This window comes from Toxotes jaculatrix, chromosome 10 (assembly GCF_017976425.1).
Source record: "Toxotes jaculatrix isolate fToxJac2 chromosome 10, fToxJac2.pri, whole genome shotgun sequence".
Classification (NCBI taxonomy): Eukaryota; Metazoa; Chordata; class Actinopteri; family Toxotidae; genus Toxotes; species Toxotes jaculatrix.
Window position 1 is genome coordinate 1,871,360 of NC_054403.1, and position 10,360 is coordinate 1,881,719.

The following is a 10,360-nucleotide window of genomic DNA, read 5'->3' on the forward strand; positions in this document are numbered from 1 at the left end:
CCAGCTCTTCTGGGTCTTCCACCCAGGCTCCTGACGTGCCTGCTGGCTACAGAGCGGTGGATGCCTCCCTCACAGCCAGAAAATGTAAGCAGTGTTTCTGACTTAAATTTACACTGCAGTTATTACATTGTCTGCCTTTAAAGGATAGAAAAATCTATTTAAATAATGTCATCTATCTATTAAGTTGTTGCTACCTTGTTCCCCTTTAATAGATGTAACATATTGTCATAAAAATAATCCATCTTCATTAACTAACTTGTCTTCTTTTATTCTTGTTTTCTTCCCACAGATACAGTTTGGATCATGGGTGACAGCTATGTCCGATGTGCTGCCCAGAAAGCTGCAGCGACCGTGGGGAGTGACCTCAGCGTGCCAGGTGTCCGCATCTGCTGGTTCGGCTGGGGTGGACTGCGGTGGAAAGGCCTCCTTCCTGTCTTTTCACATTCCCTCCGAGGAAGAACAGCACCTGACATTCTCATCATCCACTGTGGTGGCAACGACATGGGAGATGTGAGGAGTGTCAAGCTGGTAAACATGAGGAAGGAAGATGTTCATCATCTTCGCCAACAACACCCTGGCACCTTCATGTTTTCAGCTTTGACACCAAGGTGTCACTGGAGGGCTTCTGTTGCTAACTCAGGGAAACTCGACAAATCCAGGAGATTTGTTAACAGCAATGGCTACATTTGTGCATTTTGAATGGTGCCATGATAGAACACCCTCTCATTAAGCATGACAGTCCAGGGCTATATTTAAAAGACGGAGTTCATTTGACACCAAAGTGAAATGACATCTTTTTAAGTACTTTGGGCAGTAGTCTTAAAGACCACCTCCAAATGCAGTGAGTTTCTTACACTGCATTTGAATGTGGCCTTTATGACAAAATTTTTTAGGCCTAAATATATCCCTCCGACTGTCATGTCTAATGTAATGTAAAATTAACAGAAACCAACATATGTAGCCACAACACTGTTTCCACTTCTGCTCTTCCTCATCCCTTTCCTTTGCAGTCCACCTCACCACCTCACCACCTCATGGATTCTGCTGCTCTCTGGGCACCACGTTGGGCATAGATTTTGCTGCTCCCCGAGGCCATGAACATCTGAGCCATACACCTCTCAGCTCTGAAGCCACATCTGACTGTTTTTACCTTAATTTAAAAGTTTATTACTGATTATAATTCCAAATACTGTACACCTGCTTGTTTTGTTTGTTGAAATAGAAAATTGACTATAATTGAAATTATTGTCATGTTAGCCCATATTCAAATAAATTATTTTCACAGTTGCACTCCTTTTGTCTTCTACACTTATCAAAAATGTTGAAAGTGTCGGTATAAAGGACTATCTCTAAACACGATTAACTGATTTTAATAAGGTTTTTTTTAATAGATACACGGTAAGATGCATGCTAAACCTCCAATTCTAAGAAAGTCCCCAAAAACACAATTTCTGAGTAATATCCCCACCATGTATGAAAAATCAGTCAAAAAGTAGTCATAAATTCACAAGTATATACAACATGTTATTAACTTTCATCACCAAAATATTACTACATTACATTTGTTAACTGATCAATGGCTGTTTGTACTGTGCTTTACTCTTGGTTGATTTAGTCTGACCCAGTTTATAAAAGACAAGGAATGGGAACATGTAACACGAGACAAACGTAACTTAGGAGTATAGGCACGGGACAAAAGGATAAAAGGGATAAAAATATATAGAAAAATTACATATAATAGGGGATAACATCATAACACAAAGAACATCGCATCCCTAAACTGCATTTAAGAACAAACAAGCAAACAGGCACACAAACAAGCCAAATCCCAAATCATGTCTACTGTCCCATAGGATCACCATAACAATTTGATCAGCCTTAATGAAAACAAAATTCCACCATAAACTTCTCATAATTTTAAATTAAATTTTCTGTTAATACATTTTATATACAGCAAAATCCAAAATAATACTGATTTAACCTAAACTTTCTTAAATAGCACATCTAAAAATATAATCCAAATAACAATGGATGTAACATCTTTTTACATAAAACCTATGTAAATTATAAATCATAAAATGATTTATGAACTTTTTTTAAATCAATATTTTCGTGTGTGTGTGTATATATATATATATATAATAAAATGCTGAACAATTATTTAATTTTTCAATTATTTTTTCTTATGAGGATTTTGTGTTTTTTAATAACAATCTGCAAAACTTTGCTCAACTTTAGCACAATTACAGAAACTATCCACACAAACATTGACCAGGGAGGTTGCATATGTATTTCAGTCGTGTTACAATATTTCAAAGCTCAATATCGTCTTGCAAGCTATAAGTTCATGCAAGCTATAAGAGATAAAGAAATCTGTGCTATACTGACACGGACAAGCTCATGACAAGTTATTTAACAGATCTATGTCTTCTTAGGCCCCATGCAGGCTCTCGTCTAGGAGATAAAGAAATGGTTTTATACTGACACAGACAGGCCCATGTCAAGTATGACATTAAACAGCGATATCAAAAGTGGTTTCAGGTCAGCTCAATGTCTAAACGCTCTTTCTGTTTCAGATAATACTTAGGCTCCATTCATGCAGGCTCTAAGATAATTTTCAACAGTTGATAAAGCTAACATTACAACTGATTTGAGACAACACATGTACTTCCTTAGAATGCATACACAGAAAGTTACTTTGGCCCCGTTCATGCAGGCTCAGTTAGGCTCACAGTTTTCTTCAGTCCAACTCGGGCAAGTCTGTCCACTACAAAAACTATGCAAATTGGCCACATTCTGACATGCATGTATAACAAGATACTGTACACAAATGAAAATATTTATTTGTCATTATTTACATATTTACATTACATAATATACATATGTACAAAGTAAATGCATATTCGCAAATACATATTTACAAATATATACATGATTATATAGACACACGCACGCACGCACACACCCCCACGTAAATAAACACACGCATACACACAGAAATGGCCAGCCATCTTTTTCTTCCTCTTAATCTCCATAAAAATGGATTAATTTCGTGAGTTTTTTGCGGACTACCTTGCCCTCTTTTATTTTCTCCGTCTCTCGCCTTGCTATATGATTCGAGCAAATTTTGCAGAACCATGTAGAAGCCATCTTCACCAGCACATGGACATGGTTAGCTTCAACACACGTCAAACATGTGGCTGTGCAGCTGTGGGAAGAGATTCTTGTCGGAACAATCAGCAAGAACCTGGGTGACAATCGCTGCTGTTGTTCCTCTTCCTTGTGGAGGCTTTCCTGCGTTGGCTTTTAAAAGATGCTGGAAACATCTTTCTGTGGCTTGACAGATTGTTGTGATGCCTGTTGATGGTTTCAGTGGGCCACCTCTGTCCTTCAAAGCCAGGAATCGATGCACCGACTCATCACTGGTCAGGGCTTGGGAGCAAGGCATGCAAGTAATCCTCTTTTTCACAACAAAACCGGTGATGTAAGAGATTGCTGCTTCCTTATATTCTGACAGACTGTCAATGTCTGGAAGGTCAGGGAGGGTGTCATCTTTGGGCACAAGCACTTCCATGGGCTCCACATCCACCCTGCATGAAATGTTAACGGTCGCAGGTGCTGAGTCGAAGATGGTTGTGTTGTCATGAAGGAGAGAGTTGCCTGTGCCCTTTTTCACCTGGTGCCTTACAAGGAGGCGCTTGTATGCTGCTCGAAACTGCCTTACATTGGGGTTGTTGTCCACGTGCTCTGATTGCAGAGAAGAACAGTTCTAGGTGATCCTAGCTAAGTTTGTAGGAAAGAAGGTAACGGCATGGGGCCCCTGGCTCTTCAACTAGGTCCTCATAGATGCCAATCACACTTCTGCCACAAGCAATGAAACCGTAGATAGGCGTCTTCTTCTAAGTGGAATGCACATGTACAAGTCTGTTGTCTTTTCCTTTAAATTTGAGCCCGAGGAGAAGTGACTCATTCTTTTCCAAAATATCCTTCTTTAGTTGATGGTTTTATGGGTGCTTTGAATCCTTTTCCAAAAGGGTTGCGACTGTTTAGGTCAGGGACAGTGATACACCTGGATGTGTTTCATCCAAAATAAAAATACTACCTTCTTCAACTAATACTGTATGTCAGCTTTCAGGGAGTCTGAAGACACCAACCACCAACAGTGTGAGCTGCACACTGAATGTGATATTTCAGTGTTCTTTGAATTAAACATTGTGAGTCCTCATATTAAAATGTGAAGTTGAAGGAGCTGGAAAAGTAAAACACAAAACTGTAATACAAACCCATTCAAATAGGATTTTCCATTGTGTTGGCTGTAGTCACATCAAGTCATGATATGAATGGTCACTAACACTCAAACTGTGCTGGAACAGTGAAAAAAGTGTTTTTCCACTTTACTGCACAGCAAATGAAGTTGTTGATCTGAGCTTCTACTAAAGCACTGCCAACTCACTGATAACTACAATCAATATTCCTACAACTTTTTCCCAGCTAAGCAGGAAAAGTTTGGTTTGCATTATCAGTAACATAACACAGCTCTGATATGGCTGTAATTGATCAGTAAACAGTGACATAAGGCTGATATCCCAAAGTACAAACAAGAGCACAGGAGTGAGACTAAACTCCAAACTGTAGAGACTGAGGTAGAAGCTGCAAAAGTCGAGAGACGTTTTAGAACAGAGCTTTCTCTCTAATCTTCAGCATAGATACACAAGTTTAGCTACTGAAGACACAGCTAAGGAGAGGAGGATGTTAAGAGTTGGCAATGGCCGGCTGTTTTACCAAGCTGGGTCACAGCAGCAGTGCAGCCATCCCCTACTACCCTGGAACATTGTGTTCCCAGAATGCAGGTTTACTTGTGGTTCCTAAAGTCTCCAATAGAGAGAATGGGAGGCAGAGCCCTCAGATATCAGGCTCCTCTACTGTGGAACCATCTACTAGTTTGGGTCTTGGAGGCAGACGCCCTCTCCATGTTTAAGAGGAGGCTTAAAACTTTCCCTTTTGATGAACCTTATAGTCAGAGCTGAGTAAGACTTTCCTGAATGAGCCACTAGTTATGCTGCTATAGGTCTACACTGCTGGAAGACTTCACATGATGCACTGATTTCCTCTGTCCTCCTCTCCCTCTCCATCTGTACACATTCATATCCCATTAATGTATGTTACTAACTGCAGAGTCTGGATCTGTGGCTGCAGGAAAACTGCTGTTCCACATGCAAAGCACTGGTGGTTGATCTTCAACATAAATGATAAAAAAGACTTGGAGGACGCCTGTTTCAACTATATAAGTCAGACTGCTGAAGCCTCATGTTTGCTTCTTTTGAACTTTGGACGTCCCTTTTACACAGGACATGGACTGTGGATTTTATGCTCCATCATTTAGGAGGATCCAAAGCAACAACCACAAATGATTTACATTTACATAAAAGCATGTGAATGTCTTTGAACATTTGACGTTTCAAAGATAAACTTGAAAAAATAGGCACCTTCCCTTTAACACAAACCATAATGCTTTGAAGACAAAAATGGAAACCTAAGTTGACAATAGAAAGATCTCACAGATACAATCAGCATAAATTGAACATGCACTGAAACCTTTGGGCTGAAGTTCTTGTGTGATTAGACATCATGCCAATTTAACAAACACATCCCACTGAACTGAAACACTGACATCAACTAAAAAAGGTCTGACTTACTGAAAACCTTGGAGGTGATCTGGACTTTCCTGTAGTTTCCTCTTGTCCTTGTAACAGCAGTAGCTCCTCCCTTCCTTGTCAATAATTGTGCAGAAATATCTGAGTGCTTCTTTCTTCCTAAATCATGAGCAAGTCCTGTCCAGTCCAACTGTTTCTGCTCCTGTTTGACTTCTGAACTTGTCTCTGGCTGTGTGTCCACTTACTGCAGCCTGTGACATCAGACTGTAGAGTGTCCTGCAGCAAGGGTGTGAAGGCTCCTCCTCTCCAAGTCTGACAGATACACTGTCAGTCTCAAGCACTTGTGACACAAGTGATTCTGGATGCCAGCCTTTGATGGACAGTGTTCTTGCAGCTTGTATACAACTAGATTTTAATCATTATTTATTAGACATAATTCCTAAAAAATGCAAGTAATATGTACAGGTATTAGATGAATGTATTTGCTTACAACATAGATCTAAGTGTAGTTGTAAATAGTTTATAATGTTTTCTTTTTTAGAATGTGGAGCAAATTCTTGTGATTAAAGAGTATGAAGAGACTGGAAGTTTGAAAGATTCCACCACACGGTTACTGGTTAATATTATTGTCGCTCACATGCATGAAAAAGAAGGATAAGAGGCTTCAGCTTAATCCTTTTATAAAACAGACAAAAATGGTAAGAGATTTTTTCCTGCTTGCAGGAGAGCTGTTAGTAAAGCAACAAAAGAGTTTCATGCCCTTGGGATTGTTTCACTTTTCACATCATCCAGAACATATGATGATCAGCCAATCGGAGATGAATGCATGGAAGCCATATCTCTCCTTCACCACACAGCTGATCCTGAGTTAGTTTTCCAGAGGATGAGAGAAACCTTCTGCTACCATCAGCAGATTCTTCATGACCCACAGTTGTCAGCTGATGTATTACACGTTTCCACGTTTCTTGGATGTCATGTCATGTCATCATCTGCCGCTTATCTGGGTCCAGGCCCAGGTCGCAGGGGCAGCCCGCCCAATTCACAATGCACCGAAGGCCTATGGCACCTCCATGGGTGGTGGGCCCATGGGAGGTGGTGCCACCCGGAGTGCGATTCAAACCCACGACCCTGAGAGATTGAGTCTCATGCTCTACCAACTGAGCTAACCAGGCGGCGGGACAGGTTAGTATTAAATATATTTTTTAAGTAAAAATATTGGTTTATTTTAAATGTTTGAAAATGTTTTTCTCTTTTTATTTAGATTTTGCAAGACTTCTCACTGATGTTTGGAGCAGAGGTTGCTTCAAGGTTCCTTGAAAAATGGAACAGCAGTTTTAAAGATAAAGTTATCAAGGAGGCAGGAACCTGAAAGAGACGTCTCTCTTAAAACAACAACTGAAAGCTGCTCTGAATGAAGGATCTGACACTGCTGATGAAGCAGGTACAGTTATCATCAGAATAGTAATGCAGTTATGTGAGTCGTCCAACAGTCCTCAGTTTATTGTGTTTTTATTGATTTATTTTACAAAAGCATCTCTGAGTCTAAATAGGCCACTTAAGTCTGCAGTTAAGATTCAGTGTGAGGGCTGAACATCGCTTTGCTCTCCAGCACAGATTTATAATGACTGGGCCATTAATAGTTGTTATATGTGTATATGTTTAAGATCATAGTAAAACCATTAGAACAATGCACAGAGTAATATCATAAACACACTACTTAATATATATAATGAGTGTAAAAGTACTTTTCACTCTGTCCTCAGAGTGGGACAGCAACATGGCTTCTCTTCTGGTGCTGCTTCATCTTCTCACTCCACAACCAGCTGGAAGAAAGCGTCCCACAAAGATCAGCGTCGGAGAGACAACAGATCATCTGGTAAAATTTCAGAAGGTTTGTCAAAACTTCCAAATACTGTAGATGTTGCTGAGTTTTAGAAACACATTTTTGTAAACATATTTCTCTTGTTTCAGTCATCCCAAAGCCTTGAGGATCATCTCCTGACCACTGAAGGAACCCATCAGCCATATCTTCTTGCCACAGGAACTTCAAAGACCCAGGTTTTCACCTTTTATATTGTCTTGGACAAAAAGCTTCTGTCATGTCAGTCATGTACATCCTTTGGTGCTTTTGATGAGCTGTTCAAGTCACATTTTGTTTTCGGTGTGAAGTATGATGACGCTCTCTCCAGCCTGTACACATTTTTACAGACAGAGTAAAAGAGCTCAGAGCAAAGCTGTTAAACAAACCATAAGTAGCTTATTTAGCCAAAATGTTGAGATGTTTCCTCTGCAATTCATCCTTTGGTTCAGTGCTGCTTTTGTTCAGGAACCTCAAATGAATTCATGCCATGTATCCAGGTAAAAGTCTCTCTAGTTATTGTGGATTCAGGAGACATCTCATTAAGATACACAGCTCCATTGATAACACAAGTGTGTCTAACCAGATCCCTTTCAACAACGACACAGAGACAGTAAACAATTCTCAGTCTGTAACTGATGAAATACTTCATCTCATTTCCAAAATACTGAAGCAGCTCCTTCAGGTTCTACTCACAACAAAGACGTGTGTGCTTCAGTTATAGCCAAGCTTTTGGGGAGTGGTGAACCAAATACTGTAGTTCTTTATACAACTGAAAATTTAGAGGAATTTATCAAGCAGGTTATCAAGCAGCTATCACTGGGAATGCCTGTCCTTAAAAACAGTTGAGTCTGGTCCAGTTAAAATGTGTTCAGTTGAAACACTGGATTTTTCTGAAGATATAACAGCATCTCTTCACCTTGATTCTGAAGCCATCGTCTGTCACACAGTGGGTGAAATGCTGTGGAGCTGAGTATCGTGTTGGACTCTTTGTGTGCACTGGTACTGATGAAAACATGAACCATTGTTCAGCAAAATAACATCAATCATTTTGCACAAAGTGTTTTTTGTTTTGATTGAGCATGAAACTTGTTTCCATGATCACTTCCATGTTTTCCAAGTGAGTGACACTACACAGAGTGAACTGATTCTAGAAAGGGAGAGATTAAGATATTTCAAATGGTTTGATGCTCAGATGTCATATGGTTGTGATTCATAATGTTATGTTGTATCAGAGAGTTGTATAATCTGATTTCTAATCTGAATTGAATGAGTTCTCTTACTGTTTTATACTTGAACTGTAAAGTGAGTAGTCGTCTACCTCAAGTTACACAATGCACCACAGAGAAATGTGTCAGTTTTTATACATTTGCAGACATTTTATTATGCAGTAATGTGTTGTTTACAGTGTTTTGTACAACTTCACAAATGTTTTTCATTGGCATTATTTGCTGCCTGTGTGCTGTTAAATTTTACAGTTTTAAGACAATTAATTCAAAGTGTCATGTGTTGAAATTTTAAATGTATTTGCACAAATAAAAGCAAAAAAATCAACAGGATGGTGTTTGGTGGTCATTTTCCCATAAAATTAAATAATAATGAATAAATCTTAACTCTAAAAAGTGTTTGGTGTCAACACTGGAGAAGGTGTCAACACTGGAGAAGAGTTTATATCTAAATTAACTAAATTTTAGAGTCACACTCAGTGAGGGATGAGTATTTTAACACCAGGAGGAGTTCAAGTTAACTCTGTTTCAGAGTTAAAAATTCAGCTCCAGGAACAGAGTTATTTTAACTCTGCCACAGAGTCTATTCTATGGTCACACATGTTCACTCAGACTGAGCTGATTTTAACTCACGCAGAGTTTATTCCAGAGGCTAAAATTAGCTGTGTGTGCAGTATTTCCAGCTTTACACATGAACTTGTACAAAAATAAACACTTCTGTAGTGATGAAGAAAAGTGTCCATGTAACATTTAGGGCTTGACCATGGTTCCTGGCCCCTAAACAGAGGAGGAGCAGAGAAAATGTGTTCAGATGTTCAGATATGCAGATATGAACAGAAGTGAACCATGAAGCACGTGCTGGAGGAACACATTCACAAAGTGTGATATTAAAGAGAGTCAACAATGAAATCTGCTCTTCACCTGAGCTTCTTTCCACTAACTGCCTCTAGAAGGTGGCAAAGCTCCTGAAGTGCTGATTTGGAAATGTTTCATATTATCTCAGGAATAATATGATGGAAACTTGAAATGATTGTGATGATTGTTTACTGTATAAGTCCATGTAAGAGCTCCTTATCTGTTATTATTTACTAGAGGAAGTCAGGCTGCTTCCTGAACAGAGACAACTATTCACAAATGTACTCAGTGGTTTCACTGTGTTAGGTAATAACTAAGATTTCATGTTTCATTCTTAACTCCAGTGCCAGCCAATGGAGACAGGCCAATATTGAGTGAATACAATACTGAATACATATGAAAAAGCGCTCAAAGACAAAATCAACAACACTGACGCTGCATGCCACACCGCGTTTCACTTCTAATATCTTAATATCGATCCCACGACAACTTTCAGAGAGCAAAATAGCTCCTAAAACTCTGAAATGTAACCAATATGTGCACAGGCTGCAAAAGTTTTTCCACAAATATGGTAAGAAGCGAGCAAATCAAACATAGTGACGTATTCCACAGGTTCAGTGAAGACGGAGCACGCACGTGCGTGTGACATCAGAGGATCACTGTAAAACTATTTGAGTGCAATGACAAAAATAAATCAAAGTTGTTGAGCTCTGTAAACTTGAAATGAGAAATTTGTACTTATGACAGAAAATTAGAGACAAATTAAC